Source organism: Tiliqua scincoides, chromosome 3, assembly GCF_035046505.1.
Source record: "Tiliqua scincoides isolate rTilSci1 chromosome 3, rTilSci1.hap2, whole genome shotgun sequence".
Lineage (NCBI taxonomy): Eukaryota > Metazoa > Chordata > Lepidosauria > Squamata > Scincidae > Tiliqua > Tiliqua scincoides.
Window position 1 is genome coordinate 156,022,788 of NC_089823.1, and position 16,197 is coordinate 156,038,984.

Sequence of the window (16,197 nt, forward strand, 5' to 3'; positions counted from 1 at the left end):
TGAAGAGCCTAAACATTGTGGCCTTTCCTTGTAAGGGAGGTGCTCCAGCCCACTAATCATTTTGATCACTTTCTTCTGCAACCAGAAAAAGTTTAGTATCATCTGCAAACCTCACTGCATATCCCCACCTCTAGATCATTTATGAATGGATTGAAAAGAACTGGACCCAAGATTGAAAAGAACTGGACCCTGGGGGCAAAGAGCTTTTCACCTCTCTCCACTGTGTAAATTGCACCCACTCTTGGTTTCCTGTTCTTCAACCAGTTCCTAATCCATAAGACCTGCCTTCTTACTCCCTGCCTATTGAGTTTTCTCAGGAGCCTTTGGTGTGGGACTGTGTCAAAAGCCTTCTGAAAGTCATATCAGTGAGTTCACCCACATCCACTTACCTCATTGCAATTGAGGCAATTGAGGCAAAGGCACTCTGTGTTCACACAACTCTGTAGCCTTGGTTACGACTCCATAACTCCATTGCTATGGAATGATGAACATACTGAATAGCCTGGAGTACAATGGGGTTTTTAAAAATACAAGTATAATAATAAACTAATGAAAGGATAAAATATTCTCGTGTTCTTTAAAGTAACTCTGAAATCACTGAGCTCCTTTTTGAATTGCAAACACATGCCAATGTCAAGAAGAAAGATAATATACTTGGTAAATTAGCATTTTTATGGAAGAGAGGAGAGAAAACATTCACTTTGAAAATCTGAACTTCCTTTATAGTACAATTAAAATCCACTTTAAAACAATTGTCATAGAATCAAACTTTTTAAGAAATCTGTACGTATAAGTAGAGCATTTGAAAGCTTTGAAAACGTGGTTATTACAGCTGGAAATTACTGTTCAGTGGAGTTCATTTTGAATCTCTTTGTTTCATGGAAGAAATACATGCCAGACAAACTTTTGCCCTTTATTAGTGCTGCTAATTTTGGTATTACAAGGAGTGTCCACAAGCTTTAGGGTTGTTAGAAACGTCAGGAGTTAAGAGGTATCCTGGACTAAGTGTCTGCAGAGGGCATTTTGCTAAGTGAATATATATACTGTACCAAAATCCACAAATTTAGGGTGCAGTTTGAACCCGCGCTGGAGCAGGCAAGCTAGGAGGCTTGCACTGCATCCAACGCAGGATTGCAGAGAGCAGCGGCTCAGCCATGAGCAAGGGGAAGCTCTTCCCCTTACCCGTGGGTAAGGGCTGTGTGCCCCTGTGGGTCTCCTCGGACCTGCGCCACCTCCAGAGGTGGCGCAAGTCCAAGGAGAGCAGAGCAGCTTGAAGCTGCTCTGCTCACCCCGGGGACGGGGGTTGGGATCCGGCATAACTGCCGAGTCCCAGCCCTGCCCCAGCTCCCTGCGCGTTTAGATTTTGTTTTGATAAAAGTATAGGATGTACACCATACATTGATGCATGACCTAACAGGATTTTATGTTTGTTAATGTGTGTTGCATACTGAATGTAATGACTAGATCAGAGGTGTCAAACTCATTTCATGTACTGGGCTGAATAGCTTTCATGGCACCTGCTGAGGGCCAGAAGTGAAATCAGTAAGCAGGAAGTGATGTCATTAAGTGGATGATGGCCATAAATAAGTACTTTGTTCTCACATAGAAGTTCTTTAGCTGCAAATGAAAGAGGAAATGTCCAAATCTTGATCATACATTCAAGGTATCAGAGAGCCCAGTTATCACAGGGAGTGGATAAAGAACTTCCGGAGGCTGCCACCCCTGAACTAGATCATTGTTCTACTCTAGATGTTGGTGATTCTAAGGTAGGCCCTGATATGTAATTGTGGTGTTGATTACATGGTGACAAAATACTGAATTCCAGTGATTTCCACAAAGTCCATTTTCATGTCTGTATTTCTCATGAAATACAGACATTTCTCTCCTTACTGACTTACGTATAGATAAAGATATCTAGAAAACATTGGAAATACATTTAGCTAAAATTATAATTTCATAAAGTTGGAATGCTATGTGAAGATTTTATTTCCAGAATTTTGAACATTGATTTTTTTTTAACAAAATCAGTCATTTAAAATTAAGATAACATCTACTGACAGTGGACCACAGTCCCCTGATAAGGCTGAATGATGAAGCCAGCCGTTTTCTGCATGTTACTGCAAGAGGCAATAGAGCCAGGAGAAGAGTGCTGGACCCCATCATGTATGTCTATACAGGTAAGCCACCAGTGGGAGTTGGGATGGGTGGATCGGGGGCATGTCAGGCCCTGGCAGAGGTACCGCCTTTGTTTTGTATATACTCTGCAGCTTCCTTAAAAGGAGAAAACAGCACTATAATGTATACAACTGCTGATGATAGTCAGAAATAGTTTGCTTGGAAATGCTTGGATTTAGAAGTACGTATTAGAAGCTTCGGTAATGACTGTTCACCTGGGAATGAAGTAAAATCACAGCCGCAATAAAGTTTGATAGCTGTACTGAAACTTGATTGGATTTTCCACTGTGGGGCTCCTTCTGAGGCAGAAAGTTAAAAATGCATATCTACAAAACAGAGGGGGGAAAACAACCCTCACATTAAATAAAATTATAATATGCTGTGATGTAAATTCAGTATGCTGCTTGGGAGTAAATTAAAAAAGAACAACTGGAACAACAACAAAAATGTGGCCATGCTATATATTCCTGAGAGAGCGACAGAAAGAATCCAATGTGAACACTAGTAAAAAGGAAATGGACTACTGTATTACACAGTGGGAAACAGCATATGGCTGTATTTTAGTGCTGCTTGTTCATAGTATTCTGTTCTTTTTTTTTCCTTCCTTGGTTTATATTCGGTGAGACTCTATGAGGAGCAACTGCTGTTTTTATTTCATTTAGAATTTGACTGTTAGTATTTATATGGAACTTTATGAGGAATATAGGAAGCTGCCATATACTAAATGTGGAGCCGTGGAGCTTGGTATTGGAGTGAAGTCAGGGATTGGCCAATTTGGGCACTGGTTGAGGGCCCATGGCCATCAAAAGGCCCACCTGGTTTGACTGAGCCTTGAATTTTCAGTGTCAGTGGTAACTGTTGGAAGGGAGAGGAAGGAAGGGAAGCAGTGTAAGCAGTGAAAAGCATCCCTTTCTTGTGGTAAAAACAACCCACCATCCGGACTGGTAGCTATCAATAAAACGTATGCAGGAATGGAGGCTTGGTTTCATAAGAAATACTTTGCATACAGTTCATAGTTGAATACAAGCATCTTCTGATTGTTCAGAGTTCATAATACTTTAGAAAACCCAGAGCTGTTCCCTTTGTGTGCAAGAGTGGGTGGGGGAGATGCCATTGTGGAAATAGAGCACGCGTCCTTCTTATGTGATGGTCTGGAGAAAAGCGAGAAATGTGTGAAGGATGGGAAGAATCTAATAGTGTTAAAGACCACATCTCCTGCAAGAACCACAGAGAGGGATAGGTAGATGGTCTTAGGTGACCCTCCAGAGTCCTGACAGCAGTTGGGAGCCAAATGGGTCCTAATTGTAGAGCTTTGCCGGAGTAACTTGGTGCCAGCACTGTTCAGTATTATTATTTATGAAGACTTTGCCTACCATCTGCCGTCTTTGCATCTAGCTTTGCACCCACTGTCCCACCCTATTTCGGTATGAGATCAGGGCTGAGAAGAAATTTGTAGCAGCCACTAGGATTAAACCATTAGTTTGCCTACTTTCGTACCATAAACCTTTATTGGCATTAAACCCTACTTCATGTTAGGAATTGGGCTGGGATACGAGTCTTAGTGAATAGTACCTTAAGTAGTATAATCTGCTATCACAACTGCAGGTCAGCACAGGACATCTTTGAGTGTTATTGGTGAGCATCTGGAGAACACTTTTATGGTGAAAGAGGATTTTGTGCAAGAACCCCTGTAGGGCCTGGGAATGTCCTACAAAAGGAATGAAGATCTATCGGGGAATTGCCTGCTTTGCCCACTCTGAGGCTTGAGCAGTGATGATTCAGGTACTTATCTCTCCAACACAGTGTGGCTTTGTGGCTTATGTGGGACTAATCATGTAAATGGCTGGTTTCTGAGCCAGGATGTATATGGTTCTCACAGTGGTGGGGATGTCACCACCTTGAAAGTTTAGTACCAGCACTACAATTGAGTAATGGTTGATTAATGGATAGAAGCGCTAGCATACAGAAGTCTTTCCCCTGATGTGACAGGATCCTTCAATCAGAGCAAAACCTTGCCCTGAATAGTAATGCTTCTTGTCCATAGAAATTCCCATTGTCTCTTTATTGCATCCTTTGACAGCATCAATGTAACAGAGACATGCAACAGGGAGATTTTACTCTATATCTACTTTGCCCTTTTTGCCCCACACCCTTTGTCCACTCCTTTTCCATTCATAGCCCTCTCCCTGCCCCCAAAGACAGGAGCCCTATTCAGGTATGGAGAAATCAGACAGTGTCCACAGTTAACCAATCCTTGGAGCATGGCAATTTGCCCCCTCCCCCGTCCTCTTATCTTGCTTCTCTCACTGTGTAAACCCTCTAAACAAAGCAGGAAGTATGGGAAATGATGGTGTGCTTGTCGTTTTGTGCTTCGTTTAAAATGCCCAAGTGGAGCAAGGTAAGTGTGTGTTTTGCCAAATTCCCTTTCTAAACTTGGCCTAGAGAACATATGCCCACTTTGAGCTAATTAGTCCCCCGCCTCAAGCACAGTTAGCTCTAGTGGTGTGTAAACTTACTGCTGAGCACCAGCAAGAAGGTGACTAATAGGTAGTTTGCCTCCGAAACTGCAGGGTCCCTCCTCCCAGTTCTCCAAGCAGCAGCTCCTCTAGGTACAGCAGCACCACCTCAGCTCTCCACCACTCAGCAATCTCTGTTTGGTTAGTCAGTTAGCTAGTTCATGAGTCAGTTCACCAGTTCATTGTCCATCCGCCAGTCCGTCAGTCAGTCTGCAAGTTCATTAGTTCTTCAGCCAGTCAATCAGTCAGTTTAGTCCTCTCTCCTTCCTTCCTCTAAGTACTCCTCCTTCTACTACTCAGAAACTCTCCCATCTCCAGGTGCTGCTTATATCCTGGAATGACCTGGCTGCCTCTAGCAGCTGCAGCTGCACAGCACACCCACTGCTAGTTAGAGCCCTGGGGTTAACCCTAGGTTTCCTGGCTGATCTTGAGCAAGGGGCCACTGCTAGCACCACACCCTATCTCCTCAGGAAGGGGGGCCCTCTTCTGTGTTTTCCCTTACAGTGGGCTGACTCACCATCAGTGGTGAACTGCAGAGAGGCTATGGATGATTCTTTGCTGCTGTTCCCAATCTGCAACCTGATGCAAATGTCATCATTTGGGTCATGGGTGGGATGACCATGCGACCCCACCTAGACATCAAGGACGTAGCGGGACCAGCAGTGGGCCCTTCTGAAGGCCCCAGGCATTTGACAGCTGCCCCCAGCATCAACATTTGATGCTGATCCCCAATGCTGGCTCTGTTCAGCTACATTTGTAGCTGAACTTCAAGAAGTTGCATGTGTTCGGCTGTAACTTGTGTGGGCTATGATGACATGGGATGGGCAAAGTTGCCTCAGTTCATCTCACGTTCGCTCTTTGATTTTCAAGGCTTCTGTTCTGTGATTCTGCTGTCATCTGTACCAGTATGGTGAAACCTGTTTATATATATCCACTAAAATTGAGTGTTGGGCGGGTTAGGACAGACAAAAGAAAATATTTCTTTACTCAGTGTGTGGTCGGTCTGTGGAACTCCTTGCCACAGGATGTGGTGCTGGCGTCTAGCCTAGACACCTTTAAAAGGGGATTGGACAAGTTTCTGGAGGAAAAATCCATTACGGGGTACAAGCCATGATGTGTATGCGCAACCTCCTGATTTTAGAAATGGGTTATGTCAGAATGCCAGATGCAAGGGAGGGCACCAGGATGAGGTCTCTTGTTATCTGGTGTGCTCTCTGGGGCATTTGGTGGGCCGCTGTGAGATACAGGAAGCTGGACTAGATGGGCCTATGGCCTGATCCAGTGGGGCTGTTCTTATGTTCTTATATATGGTTTTTATGCCGCTATCTAACCTTGAAATTTGTCATACTTTGGAACACATGTCTGCAATGAAATCATTGTCCCTTCTCAAAAGCCAAAACCTTTTTTTATTGCCATGTAGCTTATATTCTTTTCTCCTAGAGTAGCTGCTTTGCTTTCTTTACAGAAGAGAAAAGGTACCTATTTCTTTTTAATATTTTTGAATTGTGTGTTACTAGAAGTTGGTTACATAATCCGCTGAATTCAAATTCCCAATGTTGAAATGGCAAAGATTTTCAGCCCAGTCTTATTGGCACAGAACGCCACCAGAATGGGTGTTTTGGCAGCATATGGCACTTGCCGGCTCTTGAAAAAGGCAACATGCCAGAGTGTGCAGACTGGCTACCATCACAAGCAACGGGCTCTGCATGCCAGTGGACTCCGGATGCCCATTGGTCCCAGTAAGAACAAGTAGGAAGTGAGAGGGAGTTGGGGGATGGGTGGAATGGGGTGGGGAGGAGGGTGGATTGGTATTGGGAAGGGGGAGAGTTTGGTGGCAGTAGAGTCCACCAAATCCAAACCACCTTTCAGAGTAGACCCAGTGGCCCCGCAAGGGCTTACCCTGGGGCAAGCAAACAAATGTTTCCCCAGTGAGGCTTCTAAAGGTTGAAACACTCCTGCGGGATACAGCAAGTACTGTTGTATCAGTACATCACTGTGCAGGATGTTACAGCTCAATCATACGGCTACATTCCATGGAGAGTGGACAGAATGGGAGGCAGAAGAAGCACTGGGGAAGGAGATGGCCAGTGCACCCCCAAGGCATAGAGGGCTTGGGCTGGAAGGGAACTAGAGTCTTCAAAAGGAGACTGGGTGACTGTAATGAGGACTGTAATGAGGAGAGCAGCTGAGGGACGTGGGTTAAGCACCCTCTGCAAGCCGACTCACTCCTCCCAAGGTGGCCAACTAATTCCCCTCAGGTGGTGAAGGGCAAGGGTGGAGCAACCCTTCAGGGGCTCCTCGCCCCAGTGAGCACCTTGACAGCTTAAAGGCTCTCCACATTCCGTGGGGATCTCTAGCCTGGAGGACTCAAGCTTACCCAATTCCTTCTCCACACCATGGCAGGTTTGGCAGGGGCTCACACTCTTATTGAAAATGGCAAAGTATGCATACATATGACTGATTAAAAATTTAGAGTTTTATAGTAATCAAATGTGCTCCATATCAGTGATGTACATACTGTAGATGTTGGAATTACTGAAACATTCTGTTCATATTTCTTTCTGAATGTACATATGAAACATTGGGCATTCATTTGGGCTACATAAATATGATGCGGGTTAGGGTGCTGTCCCTTTGCTACTTTTACTACGTACACAACGCTTACAATTCTTAGGGCCCAATCCTATCCAACTTTCCATTACCAATGTAGCTGTGCCAACAGAAGATGCACAGCATCCTATGGTGGTGGTGGTGGTCAGTCACAGAGGCCTCCTCAAGGTAAGGGAATGTTTGTTCCCTTACCTCAGGGCTGTATTACAGTTGCATTGGTGCTGGAAAGTTGGATAGGATTGGGCCCTTAGAGGATAGGCTGGTATTTGGGTTCCACATGAAGTCACAGAACAGAGAATATTTCTTTTGTAAAAGAGCCTTATCTTTCATATGTTCTCTGTGGAAGGGCGAACCAACCTTTTCACAGTATCTTGAAATGACAGAGGGCCCAATCCTATCCAACGTTCTGTAATGCAGCCCCAAGGTAAGGGAACAAATGTTCCTATACCTTGAGGAGGCACTTGTGACTGCCTCTCCACCACAGGATGCAGTGCATGCCCCATTGGCACAGCTGCACCGGCACTGGAAAATTGGATAGGATTGGACCCACAGAGCTCAATGACCTAGAGCAGGGGTGCCCAAACCCCAGCCCTGGGGCCACTTGTGGCCCTCGAGGCCTGTCAATGCGCCCTCAGGGAGCCCCCAGATTCCAATGAGCCTCTGGCCCTCCGGAGATTTGTTGGAACCCACACTGGCCTGATGCAACTGCTCTCAGCTTGAGGGAGACTGTTTGACCTCTCACGTGAGCTGTGGGATGAGGGCTCCCTCCACTGCTTATTGTTTCACATCTGTGATGCAGTAGCAGCAGCAAAGGACAGGCCAGCCTTGCTTTGTGCAAGGCCTTTTATAGGCCTTGAGCTATTGCAAGACCATTCATTCATATAAGTTCATCTTTAAAATATTCAATTATGTAAACTTATGTAAATTTATTCAAATTTTAAATTTAAATTAATTATTTTTTCCCCCGGCCCCCAACACAGTGTCTGAGAGACTGTGTGGCCCTCCTGCCAAAAACTTTGGACACCTCTGGCCTAGAGAGTGGCCAGAGATGGTGAAGAATTCACATTGTGCCAATTCCTGTGGAATGTCTTGGCAGAGATGACACTCGAAAGGATGACTATTTGGGCACCAAGCTCCCAGAAATAAACCAGGTAATTTTTTCAAACCGTAGTGTGTCTTTTAGAAAGAAAGTCAATCTTCCTTCCGATGATGAAAAATCCACGACAATTTGATATAAATTGTTCCAGTGCTTCATTACTTGCACCATTAAGAAACTGCCTTTTTCACATGGGATATTCTAACTTTAGTTAGTTTAGAAGTCCATTTATTGGACTTCAGTCTGCTAGATGAATTCACACTGGCATCAAAATGCTCTTCTCAGTAAGTATGTGTGCATGCAGATGTCCTCTTGTAGATGGTGATAAAAGTTTCTCTTGGATAAAGTCAATAACTTTAAATCACCAACCCACTCACCTCTCCAAATGCCTTTTTGGTTCATTCAGCTCCACAGTAAGATTTTAAAAAGAGATTCTCTAACTCTTCCTCTAGTGAAGGAAAACATTGAAGAGGAATATTACCCATGCCTTTTTATGTGATTTTTTTTTTTTTAAGGTTTTGTAGGAAACATAGGAAAGCAAGAAAAAAACTTCTGTGGAATCCCTTATATTACTATTTGGTATCTTGACATTTTCTCAAAGTTTGTGTCAATGGCCTCTAATTCAGGAATTACTTCCTGTAATCAAGGAAATATACTCACCCCCTAATATTTTCATGCACAGTGTTCCTGTTCAGATCATAAACCATCCTGAACAAGATCATCAGCGTGAACAATCTATTACAGAAATAACTTTTCCTAAATAAAAAAGAGAATAGTTTGAGTTCCTAAAATCCATCTTCTGAGCCTTGAAGACATGGGTACTTTAAAGCTTAACCTTTAAGCTCAAGTATCTGTTAAATGAAAAACAGTGATATTCAGAAAGAGTACCTGAAGAGAATGCCAAAAGCCCCAAACCAATAAAGTAATGATGTGACATTTTAATACTTTAAACATTGCATGTCCCCCAATACTCCTTCTGCTTTCTTGAAGATCAGGTGCTAAACTTGGCAAGTTAACATGTCCTAGCACATAAGAGTGGCTAAATAAAGTATCTGCTGAAGTATCTCCCAAGTATTGAAAGACAGTTCTAAAATGCCTCCTGCAATGATCACTTTTTGACTGTGAACTTCTTTGGGACAGGCAAGCATTTTCTCGTTTGTTATGTAAACAATTTTGCTAACTTTCTGGTTGAAAAGCAGTATATATAAATGCAGTACAGGTGCGCTCCAGTATTTGCAGGGGTTGCATTCCAGATCCGCCTGTAATTAAGTGAAACTGTGGATTCCAGAGAATGCCCTCCACTCTCCAGAACTGAGAGGACCTCTGCTCCTTGCCACCTCTGCAGGGTCTTCTCAAACCGGCAAATGCCATGCATGTCTGCCCATGGCCTCTGCCAGGCTCAGACTGACTCTTAGAGGGGAAAAAAGGTGACTTACGGTTTTTTTTTTTGAAAAATCGTGTTTTTAATGCTTTATAAGGCAAGGCCTGGGGAAGCCCTCATTGGCTAGAAGTCACTTGTTTTTTGCTCTGCAATGGGTTGCTATGCTTCTGATGGTGCTAGAGGCCTCTTCCAGCCCGGTCACCTACTGTCTAGGCCACTGTGGTCCTCAGAAGCCTCTGTAAACCACTTCTAGTTTTTGGAAGTAAACTGGATGTAGCTTCCAAAAATTGGAATTGGCTTACAGAGGTTTCTGAGAGCCATTCTGAGGCCTGCAGAGGCTTGTAGAGTGGGTCGCCAGGCTGGGAGAGGCCTCCAGAGGCTCTAGTAGGGAATGGAGCTTCTGGAATGGCTCCTATTTGGAGCCAAACCAGCACAAGGGTGGGCAGGAGGGCCCAGATTGCCACCCACTGTGCTTGGGCTCACAACCCACACTTTGGGAAGCGCTGCCCTATGTCATATTACAAACTACTTTTGTAACTCACCTGTTTCAAGTGAATCTTACCTTACTGTGTAGCATAGGAGGCTACTGTGAAAGAAAAATATGCTTAAAATGTCTCTTGTGCGCTTGTAAGTAGATGTTCTTTTAGGTTTGACTTCTCATTTATGAAGGCAAGAGACTGGGGGTGGGACTTTTACTCATTAAGGGCCCAATCCTATCCAAATTTCCAGCACTGATGCAGCCATGCCAATGGGGTGTATGCTGCATCCTGCAGTGGGAGAGCAGTCACAGAGGCCTCTTCAAGGTAAGGGAACAAACATTTCCTTCAAGGTAAGGGAACAAATTGTGGCTGCATCAGCATTGGAAAGTTGGATAGGATTAGGCTCTAATAACCTATATGTTTCTTTGAAGGCTGTCATTGGTGGTACACCCTATTGAACACAGGCTTGAACGGCGAGTACTCACTTGTGCATGCCCAGTCTTTATCAGTCAAACAGCAGGGAGGCATGGCTACAGCTTCATCCAGACAAGTTCATAAACTCCCATATGACCAGGCACATCCCCTGAGGCCTGATATATTTTTTCTACACATATATGAGAAATTGGGTGCATGCCAAGCAGGTACGAACCAAATGAGTCTAGTGGTATTTTGCTTTGGCTGATAGCAAGGAAGCATCTAGCTCCACAGACCTCTAAGGAAAAGGCTAAACTTTGGTTCTTCAGAGCAACACTTTCCCCTTCTCACCTGTCTGTCTGTCTGGCTGGCTGGCTTCATAGAAGCCTTGCCTTTCAGGAAACTTCCATGATCAGTCACACTTTGCTTGCTCAGTAGATTTAAAGCTGTAAACAAGCCACACCCTGGAAGCCTCATGACCCTGTTTGCTTTTCACTCATTGCTGTGCCTGCCATCTCCACTTGTGGATTGATCAGTGGCCAGCCTCTTTGAACAGGGGCAGTATGTGCCACCTGAATTTGCCACCTCTGCTCAAGCATGCTTGCGCATTCCTAGGAACAAACAGTTTTGCTTCTATGTCCCCCCTCCCTTTCCTTATGAAAATTGCTCCATGAAGCCTCCTTGGTCTGTTAGTCTTTGATTTGAAATGAACAGGCTGGGAACTGAGCATCCCTGGCTCATGCTCATTACCAACAGGGCAGAGTAGGGAGGCTGCATGCAACAATTGTCATGGGTGCAGATAAGGGATGAGCTGGCTCCAAATCACCTTTCCTTTGTCCTTGGCGTTTGATGGAGCCATGACAAGCACTGGAGAGAGAAGGAGGCTGCTGCTGTCATCCTCTTCCAGCTTGCTCCCTGAAAGATGGATCAGAGCACTCTCTGGAGCGGTGGACTGGAGAGGGCAGCAGACAGACAGGCTGTGGGATGGTCTGTTCACTGCCTCCAAGGGCCCCTGAAGGTACTGCTCTGTGTGATGGTTGGGCCACCTCTGCCTTTGATTGTTAGAGGACATAACAATCAGTTTAACAAACTGACGAGTTTAAAATATTTGTTAATTAGTTGAAGACACTTTTTCGCATATTTCAATAAAGACAAAAATGTTGCATTATTGAGCCTTTCCCTTTGCTCTTTCGTTCTAAAAATGCAGCTATTTGTGCATAAATGATGTGAAAAGAACTGAATATTTTCTCCTGCCTTTTGTGTTTTTATTCAGTAGAAGGAAAGAAGCTACAGCTTTCTCAACAGATACTTGAATGTGTTTTTTAAGCTATTGTTTGGCTGTGATAGTCCCATTGTCCAGTTATAGAGGATTGGCTTCAACCTAAAGTGTTGAAAACCACCCGATATAAATGACCTTAGATTGAAATAACATAAAGACAGTGCAGGCTATGTAGCTTGTTATTCAGGACACTGTGTTTTTATTATCCTGACATCACAATTCTAGGCATGTCTACTCAGAAGTGAGTCTCATTGGGTTCTGTAGCACTTATTGCCAGGACAGTGCCACTGGATTGCAGCCTAAGATGTGCTGTGGCAGAAAATAAGTGTTTGAGATGTGACATACGGACTATGCACCTATGCAGCATAATGAACATGATACGTACTTCATAGCTAAATTTAGGCCCAGTTCTTATTCTACTAAAGTGTTGGTCTTTCCCATGCTATTCTAGAAACCTGAGACCACATGCAAGGAATCCACAGTGCAGGTCCTCTTTGTGCCAAGTTCCAGAGACCAGATGCTAGCATGGGGAGGAGCTATGCTATGTGCACCTCCTGAAGTTAAAAAAAAAAAATGTGAGTGGTCTGACATTTCTCATATTACCCTAGTGATTCAGGAAGCAATGGCACTAGTGAGATTCTCACACTGCAGGAGTACTGCAAGAACACACCTTTAATGTTAGTCTGGAGTTTGGTGGGCTTACTTTATTTATTAAGATCTCCTTACTAAATTTAGTAGTAATGTGGCAGAACTTTCTCATATAGTCTTTTCTATCAAAATAGTGTTTCACTGTGCTCTAAGGTCTTGGTCATTACATGTTCTACAGTTTGTGCCGACATACTTTGGCATTAGAGGCAGTGCCCTCAGGGGTGTAGGATTCAGTTCCATGACTTTTCTCAAAGGTTGCAGAATCGCTCCTTGTGGTCATCTCTTACATTTCACAAAAATGGGGAGTCTGGATCATATATTTCCCACGGTGTCGATGTGCAACACCAGAGATTACGAGCATTTGTGCAGTGCAGGGTGACCAGACATCCTCTTTTTCCATGACATGTCCTCTTTTTTAGCCTTGTGTCCTGGAAAAGAACTTAAATGTTCTCCTTTTTCCTCTGAGCAGACCCTGCAGGCAGCACATAGCCTTCTTGTAATATAGTATGGGCGTAATCCTAACCCCTTATGTTAGTGTTTTTCAGCACTGGCATAGCAGTGCCAATGGGACATGTGCTGCATCCTGCAGTTGGGTGTCACTCATGGAGGCCTCCTCAAAGTAAGGGAATGTTTGTTCCCTTACCTCAGAACTGCACTGCCCTTATGTCATTGTTCCAGCACTGACATAAGGGGTTAGGATTGCACCCAAAATGTATTAAATTATATGTAATATAGTTTTAAATTTAATAATAAGTAATATAGTGTTTAAATTAACCACATGAAATCAATATACAAGTATTTTTTGTGTCATGTCCTACATTTTTTGGATATCCTACATTTTGGGGTGCCTTGTCCTCTTTTGTGGTTATAACAACTGGTCACCCTGGTGCAGTGGCAAGTCACCTGCAAAGGCAAAGTCTGAATTGGGGTCCCAGGGCCTATCCTATCCCACTTTCCAGTGCTGATACAGCTGTGCCAATGGGGTGTGTGCTGCATCCTACTGTGGGGAGAGGGGGCAGTCACGGAGGCCTCCTCAAGGGAACATTTGTCCCCTTACGGTGCTGGAAAGTTAGATAGAATTGGGCTCTCAGTTCTTAGGAATGAATGAAATGAAATGGAAACATGCCCAGCAAAGGAAAACAGCAACATAATAAACCCTTAGTTTTATCTTACACAGCATACTCAAGAGGCCTGCCGTCAGGACTGGCAAAGCTGTGAAGCCCAAATGCTAAACAGGGGTGGTTAACTCAATTACTTTTTACTGCTCTTGTTTTACCATTTGCGTCTGTGTAGTGGCAGGAGAAGGAAAGCACAGTGAAAAATACGTTCCGCTCTGAGTAATGAAACAGCAACTGTCAAACCAGTCACTCCTTCGTGCAGAAAGAACATTGCTGGTGCAAAATAAATGGGAAGCCGGGTATTTTAAAGCATGCTTGAAGAGGATCGAAAAAACTCCTCTTAACAAAATAAAAACAACAAAAGTGAGTTTCCTCTTGCAGACCCAGGAAATTCTGAAGTTCAATGATGAAGAAACCTCTAAGGCTGGAGTGGAAAAGGGAAGAGGAGTGAAAGAAATCAAACGAAGCAGGGAAGGACTCAGATGGATAATTTCTTGAGAACGCAGTCTGAGGTGTGATTTGCGGCTGCTTGTGGAAGCTTGGGAGGCAAGAGCTGCAGCCAGATGGATGATAATCAATCAATCAATCAATCAATGGAGAAAGACTCATTACCAATGTTGTTTGGATAGTTGTTTTGTGTGTGGGAAACATTAAGCACCACCCCATTGTCCTTTAAGGGTGATAGCCTGTTCATCTGTTGTAACTACTCACCATCATGGCTAGCTGTGACTATAGGTTAGGAACAACCTTGGACCTCTTGTAGGGGACATAGGAAAGAACAGCTGGGTCACTGCTTAGTAACTACTAAGTGCTTCTCTCCTGGATACAGGCTTTAGGCTAATTTGGAACACAGAGGGAGAGTTCTTTTCTTGCAGGTGTGAGTGTATGTAGATATAAGAGTTCAACTTAACTCCTGGCTGGCAACCTTCAGTCTCGAAAGACTATGGTATAAGCCTACAGCACCCGGTATTCCCAGGTGGTCTCCCATCCAAGTACTAACCAGGCCTGACCCTGCTTAGCTTCCAAGATCAGACAAGATCAGGGATGTGCAGGGTAACAGTTGCTGTGTCAATGCTAAAGGCACTGAGGTAGGGGTCATTATGGTGATGGCTGATAGAACTAAATTACTGTAATTTAAAACTTGATATTCTGCCTATCCAAAACTCAAAACAGTTTACAACAAATAGGGGAATGTGGGAATTCCTTTATTCTTTCATGCTCGATGGGAAAGCATTGAAGCTGGTTTACTACTAAAAGAACCTACTTTTGTGGTTTGAGAAATTTATTTTTAAACTCTGATTGGCTGGGACCACTCAGTGAGAGACAAAGAAACAGTGCCCAAGAAGCTACTGAAAGCATGGACAAAATGGCTCAAATAGCTATGATGAGAAAATCCAAAAAGGTACTTGGAAGAGGGTGCAGGGGACATTTTGTTCCCATCCAAATCCTCTTTATATACTTGAATTTTTTTGTGGGCAAAGTTCAGTGCAAATGTAATAAGAATTAATAATCACTGTTTAGTAAATAACAGTTTTAGTTCCCAGGTAATGATTCATTTAGTCTAGGGTGCAATATGTGATATGATACCTTATAGAAGATGGCTAGAGTTGAAAATCATTGTTTACTGTTGTCCATAGAGATGGAATCTAACAACCCAAATTACATGGGTGGATGGGAGGGGAGAATAAAACACTTAAATTAAGGATAATTATTATGTGCATGCAGGCCACCTAATATCCCTTGAAGGGGGGACACATTAAATGTCATTAGAGTATAGTAAACATGATTAACAACTGGTGGATCTGGACTTACCCTCCTGAGCTGAAGACCTAAAACAGAGAATAATTAGCAAGTGCATGCGCTGGCAAACTCCCAAGTGGGTACTGTGCCATGACATAAAAGATTTTAGAAAACATTAAGAGCAACATATAAATTGGAATTGCAGGCAATATTGGAAGGGAAATTGGATAAATACGGAGATGCAGTTTTATTTCAGAACAAATTGCTTTCTACTGGCCATAACATATCCCATGACACAGGTCTCCAATTAAATATTTAGAGCAACAAATGTAATGTCCTGTATTTTAAAAATTAATTTATGCTGTTCCTCCCCTTGCTCCTAAATCTATACATACCTACAAGAATGAGCAGATTAGAGTGCATTAACTCTGCTGCAGTGGCATCTTGTGGGAAACAAGTAGGGTGATATAGTGACCTGCCTAAAGCTATGCCTGAATCAAGGAAGGCCAGTGTCTCAGGTGAGCCATAAAATAAGTTAGCAAGTGAATGAAGCAGGTTGCTACTCTTCCGTTATGAAAGGGCTATGATGAGTCAAGTCCCCTGTGTTTGCTCAACTGCATCACAAGGGCATCCCTATAAGCTGTAAGCATTGCAAATGGATTAGGAGGCTTTCATTGGGGAGGGAGTGAAGATAAGAAAGAGTGCGATTCATAAATCAGGCAGGTTCCGGTTCCGGCGGCA